The sequence below is a fragment of the Dermacentor albipictus genome, unplaced genomic scaffold, assembly GCF_038994185.2.
Source record: "Dermacentor albipictus isolate Rhodes 1998 colony unplaced genomic scaffold, USDA_Dalb.pri_finalv2 scaffold_14, whole genome shotgun sequence".
NCBI classification, from domain to species: domain Eukaryota; kingdom Metazoa; phylum Arthropoda; class Arachnida; order Ixodida; family Ixodidae; genus Dermacentor; species Dermacentor albipictus.
The window spans coordinates 7923920-7948600 of NW_027225568.1; the positions used below are offsets into that span (position 1 = coordinate 7923920).

Sequence of the window (24681 nt, forward strand, 5' to 3'; positions counted from 1 at the left end):
CAGCTCCAAGCACTTGTGAGTAAAGCAACTTTACTTGCATACCTGTAGTGTGCATCACTGATCGCAAGCATCGACTTGCTGAAAGCATTTTTATAGTTTCTGTCCACACTGCCTGAATTGTTCGGGCACTCAATATAAACATGCTTTCCATCTATTGCGCCTAGGCAGTGTGGCATGTTCCGAATGCGCTCAAACTCTTCGGAGACCTAAGTTTAGGGCAGAAAAAAAAACTCAATTGATATGTTAAGCACCCTCGAAGATAACCTCGGACGGGGGAGGTGTAACATGCTCCATGTAGAATAGCAGTCCTGGAAGTCGTAGTAGTGATTTGTACCCTCAACAACGGCAACGAAATTATTTATTCTGACAATTATACTTTTATGCAGACTTTTTTGTACTGGTCGCTTTAGTTTCAAGGAGGGTGGTCACGAAGTTTCAGTGCCTAAATTACGCTTCATCGATACTGTCAGTGGCTTACGCTTTATGCAGTAAGTGCAAGGAAATTAGATCAAAGAACCTACCCTCAATCATTCATCCGGAGACGAGGGTGTTATAATGTATATAGGGCCAAGCACTTCCCAAATGGCCAGGCACACCTCTGAAACAAGATGGCGCGTTGTGGACCTGCCAGCCAAAAAATTAATGGCACACGACCGCAGGGTATCGACAACGGCCAGCAATCTGAAAAGAGGAAAAGAAAGGGGACAAACGAATTCAGCTACACTCGCTAAGTAAGTCTTCATGTGTACTGCGGTTCCAAAGCGATAGATCCAATCGCCTCCAGTTCCAGCAGCTGTTTTCACTGGATAAAATGGTAACACCAACCTTAATCCACATGAAGTTCCAGAACTAGCCTATCAGGCGCCGAAATAATGAAAGGAAATGTGTTTTAATTTCCTCGCATTCTTTCGAGTTATGCTGTATCCCTTACGAACTTCACAGTATCCCTGATATGATTAGTAGTCTGTTTTCAGAGCAAAACAAAAAGCAAAAGCATTATTACAGCATGTCTACAACAGGGCGTGCACAACCGCACAAATATGTTCGCATCACCTAATAACTTGCGCCAGGCGGTGGTCTGGAGGTACAGCCTTGCGAAACCGCGTGCTTTTTTTTTTGTACGGTGGCCAAGGAGTTCCATCAGTGTGTGAAAGCTGCTGGGTGACATGCGCAGGAAGCTGCCGGAAGAGAACCGGCAGTGAGAAGAAAGCACATACAACGCCCCTGTTTGCTTGACCATGAGTGCTGCAACGCCAGACATGTACCGCGCAATGTTTCTCTCGTTTAAACCACTCGATTAATGGCGCTTAAATTTGGCGCAGGGATGGCATACAACAGTCTTGCTTTTTCAATACCACGTATGGGTGATGAACTTGCCTGATTCCAACAGAATTACTTAGAAATCGGCCCCTCTGCAGCATCGGCAACCTAGAACAGTCAGCTTACGCAAATCTGATGCCGGTAGCACCATTTCGTGCCTATACATATTGTAGCTTCAAAAGTAAATTGTTCCAGATGCTGCAGGCGACACGGATTTCTGAGCAAGTCTGATCGATTCAGGCAAGTACATCCCCCAAACGTGGTATTTAAAAAGCAAGACTATCGTATGCCATCTCTGAGTCAGCGCGAATAAGCAGCAGTTTAAACCGAGATAGCCATCTGTAGTGCGTTTAGCGCTGCAATAGTCATAGTCAAACTTTGATAAAACACCATGTACAGACACGTATACTTACTCTCTGTAGTACTCGACGTCTCGATCGCGAAGCAGTGGCAAGAGATTGTTCGCCTCTCCCAACCTATGCCGCTCCTGCAAGGACGGGCGGACCCAGCACCGTCGTCGCCGCCGCCGCGATCTTGGTTGCTCAGCCCGTCGCAGCTCTTGAAGCATAGTCATCACTGAGTTGCAGAGAAAAATCGTGACAATTCCTTCTTCTTCCGACATTTTCTCGTCTTTTGAAAAGCTCGCCATCGTGCTGTGCTCAGTATATCGCAGCTGGTAGCCCAGCAATGGCGCAATACAAGCAGACGCAACAAAAGTCCGCGAACAAGAGGCACTCACGTGAACTCTCGTCTGGTTCGCGAAGTCGCGAAACCAAAAAAGAAACTGCCGCGAGATCTCGCTGTCGTCGCGGAAAAGCGAGAAGCGGCGGCGGATCCGCCGATGCGCGCGTCAACAGATGAGAACACGCTCTCTTTTTTCCGGTGAGCGAATCCGCTTCGCTCGCCGAATTTTTGTAGTGGTGGGAACGGGCCTTTAGTTCGTTAATTACAGAGAGCAGTTCCTTTGTAACTTTCTTCAGCAGCCTCAGGTTTATGAGGATATTACGTAAGGAGTTCTTTGTCACGACGAACGCACATGTGTGTGTGTGTGTGTGTGTGTGTGTGTGTGTGTGTGTGTGTGTGTGTGTGTGTGTGTGTGTGTGTGTGTGTGTGTGTGTGTGTGTGTGTGTGTGTGTGTGTGTGTGTGTGTGTGTGTGTGTGTGTGTGTGTGTGTGTGTGTGTGTGTGTGTGTGTGTGTGTGTGTGTGTGTGTGTGTGTGTGTGTGTGTGTGTGTGTGTGTGTGTGTGTGTGTGTGTGTGTGTGTGTGTGTGTGTGTGTGTGTGTGTGTGTGTGTGTGTGTGTGTGTGTGTGTGTGTGTGTGTGTGTGTGTGTGTGTGTGTGTGTGTGTGTGTGTGTGTGTGTGTGTGTGTGTGTGTGTGTGTGTGTGTGTGTGTGTGTGTGTGTGTGTGTGTGTGTGTGTGTGTGTGTGTGTGTGTGTGTGTGTGTGTGTGTGTGTGTGTGTGTGTGTGTGTGTGTGTGTGTGTGTGTGTGTGTGTGTGTGTGTGTGTGTGTGTGTGTGTGTGTGTGTGTGTGTGTGTGTGTGTGTGTGTGTGTGTGTGTGTGTGTGTGTGTGTGTGTGTGTGTGTGTGTGTGTGTGTGTGTGTGTGTGTGTGTGTGTGTGTGTGTGTGTGTGTGTGTGTGTGTGTGTGTGTGTGTGTGTGTGTTTTTATCGAACAAATTCGAAACCGCCGAATCATATAACAAGCACGGCTGCCAGATTCACACAGAAAGCAGTTTGTGCGCGAGGACACTTCGTAGGTTTTGCTGCCGGTCAATCATGACGGGCGAAATGCAACCGCCACAGATGAGCCAGCTGCTCTCAGGGATTAATACGATCACAACAGGCACTAGAAGGAGAGACTTCACAGAAAGCTGAAGATGATAGCCTCACGATGCACATGTGACTCCAGTAAGCCGCCACTCCAGTAAGGACAAGCAGCGTAAATTAAATGGCGCCTTCTGAAGATATTCCATTACTGCAATATCAATGGGTAGTTTGAGTTTATTGATTGCGCGGGGATAAGCCGAACGCAGTGCCTTATTCTACGATAGCTGTTTCACTCATACAAAGATACTAGTTTTTCTTTTAGTCACCTTTTAATGCGAGTAGTTTAGAACGTGCGCCAAGTTCAACGCGGCTTTTGACGTGAAACAGGAAACTAATCAGGTCCCAGAAACCATGGGTGGTTGTCACGTGGCACCGCCCCCATGCACGCTCACCGTGACCGTGCTGCGGAAAGCTCATCTGCACTGAACACTCAGCATCGTCAGCACCTCAATAAAACAATTCACATGCAGTCTAAATTTTAGAGGCGTAGTCCGCTTTACTCAGTGTATTAAGAAGCCTTGTCAATATTGCTAATATGTTGCATATATTGATCACAAAATTATTTCTTTAACGTTTTGCACAAACTTGAATTATGCAAGGCGCTCACTTTTAATTTCTAAATCTCTTTCTGCACTACACACAAAGAAGTTCAATTCTCATACTAGATGATCTGCCTACGTCTAAGTACGGGTCCCTGTAATCACCAGAAAATGACTTCATCGCAAGGGTTACCTATGATACATAATTCTAAACCACCTGCATTCCCCCTGCCCTCCACCCGCTAGCTATTTCCTTCTGAGAAGCCAGAACACATTAAATAATCGCACACTTTCCTGAAAACTATATGTAATACTTTGTAAATACATATGCTTGAGCGAGTGTGCGTGCGTGCGTGCGTGTGTGTGTGCGTGTGTGTGCGTATTAGAGTTGTCGTAGCATCCCGATCTTGCGAGAACGTCGAGGAAACATCTTAGAATAGTCATGCTGGGGGTCATAAACTTTCTTGCTTTTTCTGTGTTTTCTTGCCTCTTTTTTTTCGCTTCCACTAAAAAAAAACAAGAATTGAAATTGCCTCTACCAAAATTATATCTTTTTCTCATTACTGTTGTTTCTTCCTTTTTTTTAACTTTGTCTTAATTTTCATTCGTCTCGGGATCGATATTTGCCAAAAATTTGCTGTTTCATTAAACTAAAACCCGTGGCTGGTATGTTTAAGCGATACTATTTGCATTCTTTTCCTTTTTACGGCTTTTTTTAGTGCTCTGAGCGGCGCACTCCCCCATTACAGGGCGGTTGTGAGCAGTGGGTGATAGCAAAAGAATGCTGGCATTATATGAGCCCCGTTTTCCCGCACCCAGAATATTCACAGAATTATCAAGTACGATGGGCCCACAGTCCTATTACGCCCTTCAAGTGACCGGGTTTCATAGTAAAATAATAGAAACTTTCTGGCGACAGCGTCTATGGTCACCGCCGGTACAATGGCTCTTCCAGCATGAGATTGATTAGTAGTTCATGAATTTGTCTATAAAGTTGGCTCGCGCACCGATGTGTAGCAAATAGGACAAACAGCCAGCCCTGTCCACTGAGGGGAAAAGCTCGTACCGAAGGAGCTTGCCTGAACCCATGGGGCACCTACTATATATTTGCTTGAACGAGTTCCAGACAGCACCGTTTCGTCACTCTATAAACGAGTGTGCTGGGGGCTGTATACTGCAGTGCCCACAATGGTGCATTAACATGTGAGATTATTCGCGAACAAGTTTCCATTCGTGTGTACGCAGTTGCGCTTTGCAAGTTATCCCTGAAGCCCGCATGCAAACACAGCGTACAGGATAAGCGCAATCCCTTCCTTCGGCCGTACAATGTCGCGATTCGATTACCGAGCGGTAACTTCCACCTCGCGATGAGGAAAAACTATCGAACGGGTCTGACGAAACGAAATTTCAGGCTCGATTAACTACGCTGAGTTTACGTACACGTCTGTTCGACTTGGTTAGCTGTGCCATTTCGCAAACTCTTGGGCGCAGTTTTCTAGTTGCTCCGGAGTTTCGCGACGTTATACGTTCAAGAGATATTGTCATTGTTGCACAGTTGTAGGGGCGGTTCTTCAAAAGCTTTGCAGTGCTGTTAAATTTTATCGACACTTGATATATGCTGTTTGCCTGGATTATATATGTTTACTCTAAATGTTAGTCGTCCTGATAAATTTCATTTTTTAGCACGGTTTCCATTCGTAACTCATGCATACTGCCGTAAAAGTTTGAAAAGGAAATAGAATACGAGACTATACTTGCACTTGATTACTTGAGACCGCAATGCGGTATTACTCTCTGTACCCTGTTGCTAACCATAATGTGGTCCTTTATTCTATCTCTCTGATGTAAACTAGAAAAATGGTGACGGGGAGGGCAGCTGTTCGAGTTCGCATGTGATGTTGTTAAATTCAGTTTGAAAATTAAAATAACGAATTTAAATAGCCCGAAAGGTAATTTAGCAAGCCCGAAAACTTGCTACCAAGCCTCAGTCTCACGGTTGTAATAGTGTCGAGCCTGGTAGTCCTAAGAAATCTTGTTCATGTCAGCCTATTGCTTGAATTGAGGCATACTTTGTTACAAAGTTTATAAAAATAAATTCTGTACATCAAAACAAGTGGAAGCTGTACTTTGTAAATAAATTTCTTCTTATCCATTATTATTATTATTATATATTATTATTATTATTATTTTACTACTACTACTACTACTACTACTACTACTTCTTTCATATTATAAATCCTAAATTCTTATGCGACATTCTTCCAATCTCGAAGAGCCCCTTTGTGGCAGCAGCGTTGCATCAACTCAGCTTACAGTCAAGTTCCCATCATAGTTTGCATTTACCTTAATTCCAATTTGATCATGCGCCCGAAACTGGGATATTTAAGTGTCCCATTGGCCGGTCGCCTTCCCTACTTATGTGCCCAACATTGCAACTGGCTGTAATTTCGTCTTATCGTAGCGGGATAACATTTTTTTGTGAATTCAGGCCCAGGTCATCAGGGGGCGAATAGGCATTATATTTTTATTCTACAAATTAGTTCGAGATTAGGCCCACGCGACGATATGTTTACTATCACGAATGTCCGATGGCTATAAGGATCATCCACGCCAAATATTTATTGATGAAGTATTTTCCATGTTAGAGCAGTTCGTCTGAACGCAAATAAAATTTACGTTTCTCTGTCTCAAACCTTTGCAGGCAGCATTTAATAATTATGTTGTAAATGGTCGAATGAGTGACTTGAAAGATTAATGGGATACACGGCAACAGTTGCACCCCTAGTAGACAACGATGGGGTGCCTGCAACAGTTCGTGACCACTGTTGTCTTTACGCACACGTTCGCTAGGTGATTGGTCGCCGCCGCCTAATCGAACTTGGCGGAACACTTTGTATTCGCTGCCACTGGAAGCAATCGAAAGAATAGCAACATTGTGCACTCCTGCATCTAACCTTTGCGACGACACGCTCGGAAACGGATGAGCAAGCGGCCATGGACCATCGAAGGCTGCGGGACCGTAATGATGAAGCGTATAACTCTAATGGAAGCAATATGACACGTCTTTTTTTTCAATTGAAGGTGCAGTGCTTTGTTTCAAGCCAGCGTACGCACAGTTCTTCGTACCCTAAATATGCCCGTGGCTGCAACATTCTCACAATATCTACGTGCATAGAAATCTGTGTACATATATTGGGCATATAACTCTACACCTCCTTCGCAGCGTCCACGTGATCCACGCAGACAGTGATCAAGCAATTCGGTGCAGCGGCTGCGTATATGCAGCTTACAAATTCTATTGGACGTAATAGAAGCAATACTTGCTGCTGAATTCGAGCATTGAAGCTGACGTTCGCTGATACACGCTTTTGCATTAAGGCACCAACTGCATTGAGAAAGTTGCGTCGTTTCTTACATAGAAGCTTTGGTTAGTTGCACAGCCCCGAACGCTCAAAGAAAGGCCCTTATTACCCATTCTGTATGTCCAATAGACGATGAGAGGCCGATAAAGTTCGTTGCCAATTCTTGTTATCAGAGAAAGCAAGCCTCCATCGTTCTCACTTGTTAGTACTTTTGTTTATTTCTTCTCTAATTATCAAATGCCGAGGATTTCCGGACGAGATTTCACAGCTCGTGGTGATTTCTCAAGAGCTTTTCGCAAAACTCTGTCGCAGCATTATGGCAGCGATTTGCCAAGCAATATAGATAATGCAACCACGTTACCGTTCATTTATTTGATTACTCTCGCAGCGTTTTAATGCTGTTGCGAAGCCTTAAATTGCCGATATGAGATTTTACATCAATATGCTACAGATGACCTTCTTATGAAGCATTGTCGAAGTCGAGTTTCGGCTTGTACAGCCCGTACATAAGAAATATTGGCCCTTCATCGACTACCTCACACGTTTTTTGGCTCGAGTCAATTTTCGTCCAGTGAAGTATCTAGTGTTGTTTCCACTGCAATATCTACTTATTATTTACGTTCTTTAGTTAGCTTTGCAGCTCGAATTTACTGCAATTCATGATACGGTGCAAAAGTTCGTGCTAGGCTCTGCAAAATCACAAAACAGTGCGCACAAAGAGAAACAAAATAACATGAATTTGAAGTCACTGCGTCCTCCAGCTGACTAATGAAAGAGTTCAACGAGTTTCATCTTTAGGGAGCGAAGTAAAACACTCACCTATTGTCTGGCAAGGAAAATGTCGCCACTCCTTGATATTGTTGGTTTGAAATTTGAGTTAAACCCTTCATTCAGGACTTACTTCATAAAAAGTTGTTTAACCAACTTTTATGCTCTACGGAAGCATAATTTTAGCCTAGGTTCATCATGCATGCCATTTAGTGACTGAATTTACCTACGCTTTCATGGTCAATGGGATCAGCCAGTTCTTCGTCTCCTTAAAAAGAAACTCAGTGCATTCGGGCTGCCTGCAGACCTACAAAAGAGTACGCGGTACAGCAGACCACTTTGAGAGGACTTCATTTTGGTACTACCACCTTTTCCTAAAGCCAAACTATCTTTGGCTATTTTTCCGGGTTTGTATGGCTGCATGGCTGAGTGCCGAGTTCCCGTGGTGCTGGGTTCAACTGGGTCGGTCTCTATATCGGTGGATATATTTGCGGATATTTTTACAGTGGTTATATGTGCGCCCAATGAAAGTGCCTACGAATGGGCTGGTATGACAGTTGTATAATGAGAAAATATGTGCACCTATATTCTTCGTAAGGAAGAAACTAACTGCCTATATAAAACATAATATGTACCGCCGTTCAACGGGTATCTCTAAAGCAGACCGATGTTTTAAGGGAATGGTGCTTTATGTTTAACGGCTTCATCGGTTTACTTTATCTCCTTTGATTTAGCCACTTAGTATGTGCCATTGGGTGTGAGTCCACTCTTCGCCAGTCGTTCAGAATGGATATGTCACACTGTGACACAAGTGGTAAAAAATCTCTAAATGTTGCTTGATAGGGGTCGTATTTTTCTATGCGTACACCTCTCCTCACCATTCATCGCTCGATAAGCATCGTGCATCGTCTTGGTAATTGTGACATCACTGCGTACACAATTGTCGCACGATGCATGTGTCTGATTTGGAGTTTCTATTAAAATATATCGTAATAGCTTGCCACCGATGTAGTGCACAAACGTAAAAGTGGGATGACAATAAATTTGCGACCTTTGCGTTGAATAAACACGTTGCATAAGATTAACATAAACACATTTGTAAGCATCTCCGTTATTTCTAAAGCATTTAGCTAAACGCTTCATATATAAAAAAAAGAAAGAAAACGTTCGTGCACCATACTTTAGGTTCATGTTAAAGAATCCCAATTGGTCTAAATTAATCCAAAGCTCTCCACCGCGTCGTTCGTCCTAACCCAGAGTGCAGATTCAAGACGTTAATTCACATCATTTCAATTATTGCGCACAAACCGCCATGTGAAAAAAAAATCGCCCGAATGGGGGCTCGAACCCCGGACCGTTAGGTTAAAAGCCTAACGCTCTACCGACTGAGCTATCCGGGCTTTTTTTTTTCCTTATTGCCGGCTTTGACATACACAAACAATACAGAAAAAAGAAAAAAACATGTCAACAAGGATTTGCTGGCACAACATATCAAATTTTTTTCAATGCAGCAAGTTTATCTAGCATGTCAATCCATGTTGGTTGTGCAGGGAGTGCCCGATGGACATCCCTGAACCGTACTACAGATTCAATGAAGTGATCACGTGTACGTCGCGAATTGACATCAGCGTTATTGAACTGTGTTCTAGCTTTCCACAAACTGTGGAGGCCCAGGGGCATTATAGCGTCATACGGAAAGGCCTCCGTTTCTACCGGTAAGAATCTTATTCCATGTGGATCTAAAGGCAACCCTTTCTCTAAAGTCCTTTGTAGCACATCCCAGAAAAAGATGGGATCCCAGCAATCTAGAAACGCATGCTCTATCCTTTCAGGTTTCTTGCATAAGAAGCAGTTAATGGACTACGGGGCAAAAATACCCCTGTTATCCATCCATGTTTTAACTGATAATGTGTTAGTGTGTACTTTAAAGAAAAAAGTTTTTACCGAAGGTTGTACTGGCATTCTTTTAACCCTCTTGAGGACATCTCCTGGGCCTCCACGGTTTGACATACGGTAAATCGGTACAGGGAGCATAGTGTCAATTAGGTCCTTATACAGTTTTGTCCAAGCAATATTGGCGAGATAGTGCACAGAAAACCGCACATGCAACATTCTGTACGCAATCACGACTTCTCGCAGGTAACCTTTAACGGAACCATGCATTGCTTCACATGAGCATACAACAAATCCTGGAAGGTGACGACATAGAGCACTTGCATGATTGTGCGAAGGAACACATCATTCTGATCGCGAAGGTACATAAAGCGCGACACAACTTGTCCCACAAATAAATGTGCCAACCCAAGGCCCCCTTTCTTTACTGGCAAGAACGAGTTTGGGCGGCTGGTCCTTTCCCAAGTTGATGCCCATATGAAAACGGCGAAGATACGGTGGATTTTTTGAATGTTGATCCGCGAAGCACACAGTACATTCATGACATACCATATCTTGGATGTAAGAAATAGGTTGCAGACCGTGGCGCGCGAGAACATTGACCGCTGTCATCCCTGCCACGCGTTAGTCTTTTCCTTTGCTCTCGCCACTTGTTCATTCCAGTACGGCTCGGGGTCGCGATAATAGTCGAGAGGCACGCCTAGGTAGGTTGTTGCAGTGGTTGACCACCGAAGTCGAGCGAAGTAGTCTGGCGTTTTTTCCCAGTCACCACGCCAAAACCCATAACTCTTCTCCCAGTTTATTTGCGCCCCGGTGCACTTTCAGAAGGATTCAACTACCGCCACGACCTCACAAATACTATTTCTATTTGAACAGAATAGTGCGATGTCATCGGCATACGCCAATATTTTCACCTGTGTGGACTGTAACCTGAAGCCAGTTATCCGTTCATTGTTTAGGATGGCCTTGCACAAAGGCTCAAGGTAAGCCGCGAATAGCAGGGGCGACAGCGGACATCCCTGCCTGACAGAAGACAGTACTTGCACGCTGTCTGTCGGGTCCCCGTTTACAATGACCCGAGTTGAGCAGTTAGCATACGCCATCCTGACACCGTCTGTTATTACGCTTCCCACGTTGGAATGATCTAATATGGCGAGGAGAACATCGTGGGAAACACAGTCGAAGTCTTTAGCGAGATCTAGTTGCATCATAGCCACTCGATCACCAAATACCATCGCAACATTCTAGCACACTTCGAGCTACGTGTATGTTCGTGGCGATGCTTCTACCCTTTATACCACAGGTCTGATGCGGTCCAACCAGCCTTGTTATCACACCGTGCAATCGTTCAATACCTTCATAAATATCTTGTAGTCGACGTTGGTAAGGTTTATCGGGCGATAAGACCCCACGAACTGACATTTTTCAGGTGCCTCAGTTTTTGGGATGAGAACTATGTGCGAAGTTGCGAAGGACAGTGGTATGCGTTCTTGCTGATACGATTCGGCGATAACTTTGAGTAGAATCTGGCCTATAATTATTTTGAATGCCGTCAGGGCCGGGTGCCTTGCCAACAGGTAGTGTATCTATTGCATCCTCTATTTCTTTCACGGAAATTGGCTGTTCCAGACGCGCTTTTTCTTCTGCATCCAGCTTTGGCCCTAACGAAATTCCTCTTTAAAGCCCCCTATAATGGTACGCGGTTGACCGAGCAATCCTTTGAAATGATCAGCGACGACTCGTTTGATTACATTGCGGTCCGCCGAAACGTAATTCCCGCTTCTTATGTGCCGTATTTCCTCATTGCAAGCGTATCGTTTTTCGTCCGATAACGCACGTTTTGTGGGCATTTCACCGGCCCACAGCTTCTCGGCCCGTGCACGGATAACTGCCGCTCTGTACTTTTCTGCATCAATTCTCTCTAACTGAATTTTTATGTTTCTTAATTCGTTGGTGTAAGTACCTGGTTGGGAGCATTCTATACCCGTAAGAAATTCAAGTTGCTCACGAAGCAGTGTTTCGTTTCGTTCGTCTTCATAACGCAATGTGGTACTTCTTTCGATGGCTTGCATTTTTACTAATTGCTTAAACTCCTCCCACTCTACACCAATACTTAAAGATTGCACTGCGAGTAGCTTCTTTAGCTTCTCATCTACATCCTTAACGAAACCCTGATCCTCCATCAATTTCGCATTAAGTTTCCAAAATTCCCACTTGAAGTACTTTTTGTTTCCTTTTTTACCAAAGGTTGCAATAACTAGACAATGGTCACTGAAAGACATTGGCTTAACCTCGTACGATGTGCATAGTGGCACAAGTTCAAGCGACACATGCAGCCTGCCCAATCGTGCATGGCTATCGCTTTGAAAATGTGTGAATTGCGGACGCGCACCATTTGTGACAACACTTCCGATATCTTCTAAGTTGTGGTCGTGAACTACAAGGTTCAAGACCTCCGCACTCTTATCTCGCACTGGCAAACCTTTTACACGGTCTACCGAACGCCAAACAGAATTGCAGTCACCCAACAAAACTAGCACTTTTTTACAATCGAGATACATCTGAAAACTAACCACGATGTAAAAAAAAAAAAAAAGAACAGCCCGAACGGGGGCTCGAACCCCGGACCGTTAGGTTAAAAGCCTAACGCTCTACCGACTGAGCTATCCGGGCTAACGACGAGTTTGCTTCTTGTATACAGAGAAGTACATATTTAAACTGTTTATTGCATTGAACTATTTATCCAAGGAGTACTGAACAGCTGTCAAAAGCGCAGCGCTCCATTTAAACATATGTCATGATGACTAGAAGTCAGAAGCCACAAATGCATTCGCATTTGTAAGGCAATAATGTCAGCCACTGAGAGCAGAACAGGTTGCTGTAGAACGATTTTCTTCATTAAAAAAAAACATTGCCAATCGAATCCTTTGAAGGCGGCTGGTCAGCGAAGTTGTAGATACTGTGCACCCAATTTAGTGCAACTTATCAAACACTGATTCCATGATGTGCGCCCATTACGCACATTGCTTTTAAAGGTGATACATGACACAAACACGCGTTTCAATGCAGTTTACAAGACCTTTATTTTATTTATTGCTTTGAAATTACCGCTATAACCGTTTCGTGGTCGCTATGTACAGGCAAATTATTCCGTTCTTATTTAAGAAATGTTTTTTGGCCAAGGTTCAATCGATGTATTTTGTTCCTGGCCCTATAGTCTGCTTCCAGGATCGACCCACTCGGTTTTCTGTCAACTTGATTAACGCGAAAAAATCCGGGCATCCTAGATATAGACAGCTTACATTTCCTATATCTTAGATATAGACGACACAGACGCTCTTATTCCAGCCAGTTTCGGTTTCAGGAGCCTGCCATGGGGAATTGTTCACGTAGCTCCCACATGAAATCCGCTATACAAAATTTAAACGTCGCGATAGGTAGTGTCGAGGACAGGCCTCAGAGTACTCATTTGCTGTAGCCACTTATTGTTGACAACTGGAAAGTTAATTACCGCAACTTCGCTAATTATGCACGTAATGGCGTAAATTGCTCGGTATCTAGGGGCTGGCTATCCGTACACTCAAATTGTAAGCATAACGTTACCGTGATTTGTATTTTTCTAAATTTAAAGATTTGGCGGAGCTAAAAAAAAAGAACACCCCGTATTTCCTGGTGTGCAGCCGATAGCGCAGCTTTGTTTTTCAATAAGCGACCTCGTGACAACGGAGAGCTCTTCCAATTAGCGCTAATTTCGAAGAGCGCGCATACTGCAAACACTACTTCAGTAATAAAAAAAAAACATCGATAACATGTTAAATGAGTGAAAGCGAGGGACTTCGGGAAAAGCCGCTGGCGTTCATGCACAATAGGTGATGCCAAATGCAACGTTAAATATGAACAGGAACGACTTCCACTCTTTGTAGTGGCCATGTGTGGTGAAGGAACGTGGGAAACAACATCGAGCAGACATTGTGAAGAAATTAAGTTCACACGGCTGCTCTCTCGTAGACAATTCCTCGAGGCGACCTCCAACGTCTCTCTTCTCATTTATGCATTAGATTGCAGCTTTAGTGTAAATTCATTAGTGCACGTTAAAAAAGCCATATTCGCAAGCCCGTCTTTTACCAGGGCGTGCAGAGTACTTCAGTCCACTTGCGCGAAATTCATGCTTTTCTCCCGTAGAGAACGAACCAGGAGAAATACGAAAAAAGAAGTCTGTGGTTTTACGCGTCAAAGCCATAATATGATTATAAGGCACGCCGTAGGAGAGAACTCGGGATTAATTTTGACCAGTTGGGGTACATTAACCAGCACCCAATGCATGGTATACACGGACGTCATTGCATTTCACCCCCTTCTAAATGAGGCCGACACCTCAGGTGTTTGATCCCGCACCCCCTGGCATAGCCGCCGAACTGGTTATATTACACATTTGATTCAGTTGTCACGACATATTATCGCATTTATTTATTTATTTATTTATTTATTTATTTATTTATTTATTTATTTATTTATTTATTTATTTATAAGCATGCGCCTGCGACACAAATCATTATGTCCATTAAATCCACCTACGCAACATGATGCCACAAAATTGGATGCCTTGGACACGAAAGATCAATTCAGCCGAATCATTTTGGTGAATTCCCGTTGCATTGTTTTTCACTGAAACGTCACGGACTCTCTCGAAAAAAGTCTATTGGGATTTTTGCTTCCGCTGATTGGTTAGATTAGGTGCATGGAAAACTCGAACATGGTCCCCATCGGCCCACGAGGCTGTGAAAGCAAGCTTGTGCTTCTAGGTGGGGAGGAGGAGGGGAGGGGGACAGACTGAGCTGTGCGAAGGCCTTTGGCAGCGTTGCACCGTCTGCGCGCATGCACGCATTCACTGTGTTTTTAGTCATCTCTTTCACTCAGGTTTACATTTCCCTTGTTCTTGCACCTGCGTAGAAGCCATCCAGATGCTTTTTTAGTTGTTGTTGTTGTTCATCCCTGCCTTTCCCCTTCCTTTTCATCTTTCTCTTTCCGTTTTCAAACAGTAAACAACTGTAATAAAGGTATGCGGACCCCATGCAGTGTGGGGAATTCTTTAGGCAAAGCCTTCATTGGTGTTTGGGCAATACGCTGCTATTCTTTAGTGACATATGCAAGTACAAAGCACATGACCAAGTTGGACACATTTAACCGGTAAATGACGGCGATGGAACGAAGGCAACTGCGTGGTAGTGGTGCGACATCGACAGAGTGGCGACCATGGGTGACGACGGTCTACGGCGAATGACGCGCGACGGAATGAAGACGGCGGCATAGTGAAGTGTTGGCAACGAAGTCGACGCGTTTGTATTGCACCTTAAAGGCCAACTGCAACGAAATTTTCGACCGCGTAAAAAGCCCAGTTTCAGGTAATTTGGACATGCATCCTCCGTGCAAAATCTTACGCTTGAAATACAGGTCTGTGGGTAAAGCTCGCAGTAATCAATGTCTTTCATAAAGAACTTGAAAAACTCAGTGCCCTTCCACTCTGTGAAGAAGGATGACCAGCGGAGCTGTGTATGTGAGCCCCTTAATGGCGAACTGCACCTCCGCCGCCGGTCGGCCCGGCATTTCCGTATCTTCGGGATCGGCCCCCGTATGGGAAGTGCCTAACGCCTGCGTCACCTCTGTCGGGGGTGGGCCCGGCATTGCACTATCTTTGGTATTTTTTTTTCTACACGCGGACACGATAGTCGGGAAAGTAGCCCTTAAGAGCTTCGCTGTAAAAAAGCGCCGCCATTATCGCCCTGCGGAAGTGACGTACAGTGAAGAATGTGGAGAACCAGCGCCCGTGCCGTCTGCTTTCCTTGCTTGTATTCCGTTCCGGTGCATCAACGAACAGGTGTCGCACATCTGGAGCCATATAACGTAAAACTATTCCAATCTCTTTTTATTTCAATGTCCTGACGTCAAACTTACGTAACCACCGACGCAAGCATCGGGCGGTAACCCGCAGCTTTTTTTTTAAAAGCGCAATCAAATGAGGTTCTCGTTTATAGGAGGACACTTAATTTACTTTCAAAGCGTATGGCATTGTCTACATTGGGCAATTTTTCTTATGTAATTGGATGACACGAGGCAGCAGCTCAAGCTCAAGCGCAAGATCAAGTGGAGAGGGTTTAGATGGGGCCGAGCCAGCGCAGTGAAAGCACATAACCTGATGAGAAGGGTGGAGACGTCGTCTGCGATTGGTCCGCTTTCCCTTACTAGCTCGCGGTAGCTATTCGAAAATGGCGTCGGCGTGCAACGGGAGGTCAAAAATGCCGCTAAAAGGCATCCTCAGCAAGGAAGAGTTGGCAGAGTGATGCGTATACGTGTCGAAATGGCTCGATAATGTTTTACTGCCACGCAAAACAGTTTATTATACGCAAATAAAGCATGTTCACCAGCAAGTGCGAGTAGCGAGTGCCTGAATGATCGGCGGGCAGGCATATTCCATTTCTTTTAGAACGGGGCACTGTCCCGCTATTTAGAAAAAAAGAATGTTTTGTTCAGCCTATTAATGCGCCTTTAACGCGTACACGTCACTTTCACACGGTGAGTTTCGCGGTTTTATGACGTCGCATGACAGCCAGACGAAGTGAGCGTAGCCCAAAAGCGCTTGACCAATAGTAGAGGGCTAATGGGGGAAAACGCGTCGAATCATAAATAATTGTTTCTTTCGCTTGGTATATACTCAGGCATAATCAGTGCGCTCATACCATACCACGAATGGGACGTTTTCGCCGTTTTCGTGACGTCGCGTGGCAGACAGGCGAAATGGGGGTGGTCCGAAAATTTTTTGACCAATCGTGGAGGGCTGATTGCAGAATCGGAATAGAAAAGTTTGGAATAGCTTTACGTTATACCAACCCTGCTAGCCACAGAGTTAGTGCTTTGTTAGCTGCTTCGTGCGCTGTGACAACGCCGCTGCGAACACGCGCTGTTCTTCTAATGCGAAGTACTCTCCGAGTCCAGGCTCTTTTCTCTATCTGGTTGTCTACATTCAACAGCAGGGCCTCGATGCGTTCTGCCTCTGCTCGAAGAAGAGCGCATTGGGATGGCCAAACAAAAGGCGCGGTATAGTCTGGCTTAACGCGGACGCGGTCCACGCATCGCGCAGTTAGGCTGCATCGGCGAGAATTGGACGTTCTAGTCTAGTGTGGCTGGCGCAGGAATAGAACATGTCCTATTGCACGCCGCAGCAGCTGGAACAGGGTACATCGTGGGCTAGCTTGGCTGACCAGCAGCATGCTGTTAGGTTTCACTGAAGCGAGCGTGCTGCGTTTGCACCTTACACCAGCAAAGAAGCGATCGCTCACCGAGCACTTGTCAGCTATATAGCGTTGTGTTAACAACTGATCGCCGCGCTGCTGCGGGTCAAGTTTGAAGCGCAAGGTAAAATTTGAGCGACCTTAGCATGTCGGGTATAACGGTAGCGACTACACCGGCAGCTGCCTAGCACGCTAGAAACGCCGAAGTCGCCGATCGATCTGACCGATCAGACAACTACCGCCATCTGTAGTAAAAGGTGAGAAGTAGCTGAGGCTTGACACGGTCGGGCTAGAAGGGGCTCGGTGCTAAGTGTGCGTAAATTCGCGGCCATACAGGCCGACCGGACTGCGACCGTGGTAAAACCGTAGAACATGCCGTAGAATAAAGAACCGACCTCGCCTATTCCGCTCTGGTGGCATTGCATTCCTGCATGGCTTGCAGCCGCATACGCCATGGCCGTCGCCTCGCGTTCGCCTTCGTGACAAATGAAGCATGCGGTTCCTGCTGGTTTCTGGCGCTGTGTCAGAAGGAATTTCGTTCGTTTACTTCGCCGCGTCCGATGTAGAGACGTACGAAACATCTTGAGGATAATGAACTGGCGGAAATGATCGCTCGAGATTATCGCCCTTGAATACAACTTTGAACGTGGGACTTCGGTTTTCGTGCGCTTGTCATATAGAAAGCGTTTGTCAAGCAGATCACGATGCACCCATCATGATCTGCTCGACAAACGCTTTCTCGTGGTTACTATTAGTGTGCTAAGTGACTGTGCTGTTGAAATGGAGCTGGTGCAGCTTCGTCAACTGCAGTTTACATACTTTGTTCGCGTTGGCTGGGCCGCGTCGCGCTTGCCTGCTGCGCCGCGGTGCACGTGCTTGCGCTCTGAAAGCAGAGACAAGGAATATGTGTCCCGTCTTTCTCCACCCAGCGTTGTGTACTGCGCAGCCATTGCTCGTGTTCGAGTACGCATGCGAGCATCCGACGGCCACGCAACGCATGGGCATTCTTGCAACCGCTCAAATATACGAGCGCAACAGGGAGAATGCACGCAGAGAGACACGCCCGTCAACTCGCAAATGATGAGCGAGCAATGCGCCTGGCTGCCTAGGCGCAACCTGTCGCAACTGAGAGATCAACGGTTGCGTACGGTTCTTCAATATGCGCCATACCCGCATCGCTACCGCTTTGCCGCCAGGTGCACGCTTCATCTGCATAGGCGCTATTCAATAGCTGCTAATAGCAAAATTAGGCAATTACCAGCGCTGCGGCTTTGCTAAGAATGCCTTCAGTGCGTACGCTAGGCATTTATAGTCATTTTAGCCCTAGTGAAATTTCGTTGCAGTTGGCCTCTAAGTCTGCGCTTACTTATATCACCTAGCGCCCCGGCCCTCTTCCATTGAAATATATATGGTACTACTTTGCGCTGTGCCCGGCACTTACCAAATGTGCAAGACAGCAGGGTTGCTATAACGCAAAGCTATCGCAAGCTGCTTCTATTCCATTTGAACAATCAGCCCTCCACGACTGACAAAAAATATTGCGGGTTACGCCCACTCCGCCCGTCTGTCACACGATGTCACGAAAACCGCAAAAGATCGCCATTTGATATTACGCGTACACGTGATTATGCATGATTATACCGAACGAAAGAAAAAAATAGTTATTTTCGATTCCACACCTATTTCGCCGTAAGCCCACCCCTATGGGGAACCAGCGCTGAATAGGCGGCGCGTCGAAAGAGTGCGTTGCACGCCACCCTGGCGACGAAACGCGGCATATTACAGCCGCTCGACCAGACGACATGTCCACGGCCGTTTCATAGTTCGCATGTTTCCGTTTTCGCGCCGCTTCAAGTGGACAGTTTTCTTAAAGAAGCTAGCGCCATCAAGTGAAGAAATGACGAAAGAAAATTTTCAAGCTTTATATGTTTTTCACAGTGTATCGTGGCGAGCACGTGCGTTTATTTAACGGTTGCACCGTGTGCCGTTCCCATGCTTGTGTGGCAGCCTGCCTCGCAAATCTAGCAGCTACGGCGCTGGCCTTGCTGCGCTATGGTTTCGGAAGTATTAGTTAGCCTGAAGACATCCCATACATCTCTGACTAGACATAAGAAATTCTGATGTTACTTCGCCACAGCAGTCAATGGAGAGTAAAGCTTTATCGCATCAACTGACTCTAGCAAGCAAAGGTTTGAGTGCTCCGCTGCTTGATCTTTAACAAGCGTGGCTACATTTAGCACCAATTACAAAATTTTACCGGCTGCAACTCAGCGCCGAGTCCTCATCCACATGCGCATATTTAAAAACACATAGGCGGCTTAGTCGCGCGTGCGCCGGCAGCATGCGCACACAACTCGTATTACAAGGCAGCTTCCCTGCCACACAATTCTTGGCAATGAATGGAAACTATTTACTTTGGTATCGTTCGCTTGGTGTGGTGGCATTGTAAGGAGCTTGGCGGTGGTATCGCGAAGGAAAAATGGTTGGTACATATGCCGGATGGTGCATGCTATTGCTCATTTTGTTTCCTACGAAATGCCGACTGACTGCAGATTGTGCTGTTTGGTACTGGCTGCCATGGCTGACCGTCTTCACTGTCGAATAAACCAAGCACATACGCAAAATTCGATTTAGAAACCAGCCCGACACCGCTTGACAGGGCGACAAGACGGGAACTTACTCCACTCGCCTGACTGCTTGGATCCAACGCCGCCTCCGTTCTTGTTGGTAGGGTTTCGATGGAAAGACGCAGATGGATACATCCTCCCTCATCCCGACGTAGTTGTGACACTTGTATACGCAACAGTACCGTGGAAGCCCTTTTGTTTTCCTTTGACTTTCAGCGCACGCAACGCCGCTGCCAGTAGCAATTTTCGTCCGCGGGAGCGGCTCCATTGTGCACGTTCTGACCGCCAGGGTGGCGCTGCAGGCGTCGAGAAAACCTCCAGCCCTGGTTTCCCATTGGTCAAACGTTTTCAGGCTGCGCCCACTTCACCTTTCTAATTACGACGCGACGTCACAAAACCGCGGAAACTCACCAAGTCCTAAATATAGATTAATATGCCAAACAGACATTTTTTTTTAGGAATAGCCGGAGACTACCCCGTTCCGAAAGGAATAGAAGATGTCTGCCCATACATCGCGCTGGCTTTGGCTACTCAGAACTGCCAGGGAGAATGAATTTATTTGCGTATAATAAAAAAAAATTTACGTGACAATATAACGATGTGAAAGGCTTTCAAAACGTATACGACACCGCTCTGCCAACTCTTCTTCACTGAGGATCCGTTTTAGTGGCATTTTTACCCTACCGTTGCACGCCGCCGCGATTGTCGAACAGCCACCGCGAGGTAAGCAAACAGAAGCGAGCCAATCGCAGACGCCGGCACCATCGTCCTAATCCGATTATCTACTTTCACTGCGCTAGCATGGCTCCAAAGACACCTTCCCCCCGTCTGTATGCTCCTCGCCTCTTTTGAGCCAAATATATAAGAACAACTGTCAAGGTAGGCAATGCTATTTGCCTTTGAAGCAAACAAAGTGACCTCCTTTATACGAGGGGAGCGTTTTGATCGGGCGTTTCAAACAACACCGCAAGTCACCGCCCGATGCTTGCGTCGGCGGTTACGTAAATTTGGCCTGGGATGATTGGAATAAAAACAAATTGAAATAGTTTTACGTTATATGGCCCCAGAAGTCATCACCCACAAAGTGGGCGAAAGAAGCAAAGGAAGCTTTCCTTTTAAATGAACACTGTATATGTACACGCTTGTGATAGGTGATGCTCTCGAACGAAAGCCGGCACCTCCATTCTGAAAAACAATGCTTTATATTAAACTGAAATTTCTTTTGGGCAGACCGCCACAACTCTGCGTACGCTGGTCGGTGTGCTGGTCAGTCTCTGGCAGGATTAGTTTGTTGAAATATATTTTAGCATTGACATTTATAAGCACCGCCTGTCGGTCTACAAATTAATGCGGTAAGTGCAGACCTGTGCTGCGCAATCAAACATTATATCAAGACATAAAACCTACAAATATTGTGAACGCACTCGGGTACTTCTTAAGCCCCCACACATTGTAAAAGCGCAATCATAGAAACGCCCAATTGGATTCCTTTTTCAGTTTCCGCAACCCCATTATTAAAACCTCTGTATTGGCCATCAGATACTCACGCTTATAGCACTGGGTATTCATAAACTAAATAGTGCCAGTGAGCGCCCCAACGTTCTGCATTTTCAAACTCTGCTCTACTATATCAACATGCTAAATATAACGTCGGCTCGAGTATTTCAGAAGCGCACTGAAGCACTGAGGATATACATTATACGTATGGAGATGCTTTATTTCGTGGTATATTGTTTAATAACGCAAAGCACAGATGTGCTGACTTCACAGCTTGGTCGATCGACATGAAGTGCGATAATTATAAAAGCCTGTCCTAACATATCTATCCACAAACATAACCTGCAAAACACTTTCTTGTGGTGCACTATAGTAAACCGAAGCTTCTATTTTATGTGTTTACGGTACGTTTGCTCTTGGGGGTGTACATATATGGCCGTTTCGGAAGGACAACGTTCGTCAGTTGACATTACATGGGCGCGAATCCTTCAGGTCACCCACATGTGTTGAATCTCTTTTTTTTTTAGTTTTAGGAGTGGCTGCCGCAGACTCCACCCCTGCTGGCAGTCGTCAGCCCGCAGCGGTCGTCGACGAAGGCAACCACTGTGGCTCGTTCTTCGAGCCCATCACCGCATGCGTCCTCGGCTTGGGCCCGTCGCTTGCGCAAACGGTTTGGTGGCATGCAGTGCGCCACAGTGTTGCCTTAGTGTGGCGTGGTCCTGCTAGCCACGCCGTGGCAGCACAGCTTTGTTTTTCAAGAAGTGATCTCATTACAACGGAGAGCTACTATTTGGTGGTCATTTCGAAGCGCGTGCTCGGCAACGTCGTGCATACTGCAACGTTTCGAAAGCGATGTAGTACGGGAACAGGTGTTGACACTCATGTAGAATAGGTGACGCAAAATGCTCTGTTGAATGTCATTGGGTACCACCTCCGCTCTCAGTGGCGACCGCCTAGGATGGAGGAAAATGGGAAATAAATTTGCGTGCGCAGATGGATGGATGGAAACAACTTTATTCTGAATCCGGCAAATTTGACGACCCGGGCTCAGGTCTCCCATGAGGGGACTTCGAGGCCTTGCCTCGTCGCCGCCTTTCGGGCTTGCTGGACAGCCCACTCTTGTGTCTTGAGGTTGGAGCTGCGCAGAGCGGCGGCCCACTTCGACGCAAGAGCCTCCGGAGCTACAGCCATTGTAGCTGATGTAACCCGACACTCCCACAACATGTGTGGCAGCGTCGCTCTAGTCTCCTGACATAATTTGCAAAGAGCAGTCGGGTATTGGGCGGGGAAAATGTGCTGCAATCGCACCGGACTGGGGAAGGTTTGTGTTTGTGTTTGTGTTTGCGTGCGCAGACACCTCCCATTTTGAATGAACTATGTTTACCGGCTTCATTGATTTACTTGATCTTCTTTGATTTAGCCACTTAGTATTCTCAGGATTGGGGGCTCAATCCCATCGCTCGTAACCCGTTGTCAAGGTTAGACTCGGGCATGAATTAGGAGGTAGCTGGCCCGTGCCGTCGTCCAACTTATCCACGCTGAGGACATTGTTGAAGGGAAGGACTGCTTCTGATCGAGAACGAGGAATATGGGTTTATTTACAGTATCTACATGCAGTTCATTAGTCTAGCATGACTGCGAGAGAAAGTACATCAGTCTAACATGACGTTCCCGCGAGCACTCCCCCGCTCGCGGCAGACCAGGGCAGTGGTGGCGGACTCAGTAACAATAGTTGGTCCACCGATTGCATTCAGTTACAATGGCGACGAGGCTAGAGCGTAGTGGTGGCATTCCAAGAAAGTTGACGCCGCTGTCGCAACTGGCTGGCAAAACTTGCACCTCAGCTGGGCCGTTCTTAACAGGATGTGTCACTGGGTGTGAGCGCGTTCTTGGCCGATCCTCCAGAATGCGTATGTGCCACTGTGGCACAAGTAATACAGAATTTCTAGATGTTGCTTGATACGCCTCACACAGTGAATTCTCCTGATTTGAAGTTTGTATTTCGTAACAGCTTGCCAGCGATGTAGTGCTGAAACGTAAAAGTAGCATGACAATAAATTTGTCACCTTTGCGGTGGATAAACGCGCTGCATATGGGATGAAAGTAAACAGAATAGTACGCATCACCACTACTGGTAAAGCATTTAGTTAACCGCTTCACTAAAAAAAAATGGCTGTGGCTTAGCTAAGGTTAAGCCCAGGATGCGAAGCATACTAGCCTTTATTTTAACGCGACAGCGTTAAGGAGCTCGTGTCGCAGAAAAGCCGGTGTCGTCGCCGTCGGCTCAGGCGTGCGGCGCTTGCTCAGGCGCACATTTCGTTGTCGCGCCGAACGCTGCGTTGCTCGACGCTCACCGCGTCCGATGCGGGGGGCGACGCCGCGAGCGACGGCGCGAGTTGGAGCCTCGTTTCTCCTCTGTCGTGACGTCACGGTGTCACGTGGTATTGAAGGCGACACCGCCGCGCCTGAGGAGCTGGGTTGAGCTCTAGTAATATGCTTCGCATAAAAGAAAACGCTACTGTGCCGTACACTGGGTGCATGTTAAGGAATCCCAGGGCCGTATTCTGTAATGGTTCGCTTTAGAACCGGTTCGTTCTCACGAACGCCATTGGTCGGCGCTTGGTTGTCGTCATCTCCGGTGGGCGTGACTACAAATATTGTCGTCGTCACACAGGTTGTCAATCATCTGGAAGTGAACCCGTCGTCTACTACGAACGGTACCGCGGAGGAGTTCGCTCGAGCAGCGTTAGCTCGAGGGTCGCGCGCGGCCGCGAGCATGATCCCGAGGGTTGCTAGGGCAACCGTGGCCGTCTGCTAGGTTCGCACTGGCCGGCGCGGCGAGGGAGACGCCGATAGCGGCTGCTTTGGTTGCGTTGCGGAAAGGGTTGGCCAAAGACAACGACGTGACGAAGCAACGGCGCGACGGAGAATTCCGAAGGCACTTTAGGCTCTCCAAAAACAGAGTGCGATGAATTTGCGACGAGCTGGAATATCGCAGACCACAAGATTTGGTAGCGTTGGCACTGCGACATAAGTTCTGTGCGTGCTACGTTTTCCTTCTTTTTTTTTCTTTTTTGCCGCGGGTTGTTTTCAGCAGTGTTCCTAAAGTGTAGAAGCTATTGAGTTGTCGCAACCGTCAGTCAGTGTGAACATAAGACAGCTTTATAATAGCGTTTGTTGCCTTACGTACGTTAAACGTAAGCGCCTTTGCGGGATGTTATGGTGCGTGTCCTTTCAAGTCTTTTAGTTTACCTTACGGAAACATAAATGTAAATAAAACGTTGTACAACAGGGCACCGTCTGGCGCCTCGTGCCAAACGTATCCAAGCCAAGACGATCCATTAACGACCATCCTGCTGTTGCTATGTGGAGGCATCTCGTTAGGAGTACGGGCGTCACAATCGCCGAACTTTCTTAGAAAATGGACTCACTATGCGCTCGTAACTAACCTTTCAGGTGAGTTAAGAGAAAGCGAAAGCTCATTACAATAGTTACTGGCGTTCAAGGCGAGTGAGAGCGTAGCCATCACGAGAATTCACGATGAAGCGGGAGCCATGGGTG

General features: G+C 46.5%; 2 non-coding genes across 2 annotated transcripts; both read right to left on the reverse strand.

The window, feature by feature from the left end:
* Positions 1–9144: 9144 nt before the first annotated feature.
* Positions 9145–9217, reverse strand: TRNAK-UUU (transfer RNA lysine (anticodon UUU)). Its single transcript has one exon. It is a non-coding gene; the product is annotated as a tRNA-Lys (tRNA).
* Positions 9218–12310: 3093 nt separating this feature from the next.
* Positions 12311–12383, reverse strand: TRNAK-UUU (transfer RNA lysine (anticodon UUU)). Its single transcript has one exon. It is a non-coding gene; the product is annotated as a tRNA-Lys (tRNA).
* Positions 12384–24681: the final 12298 nt, after the last annotated feature.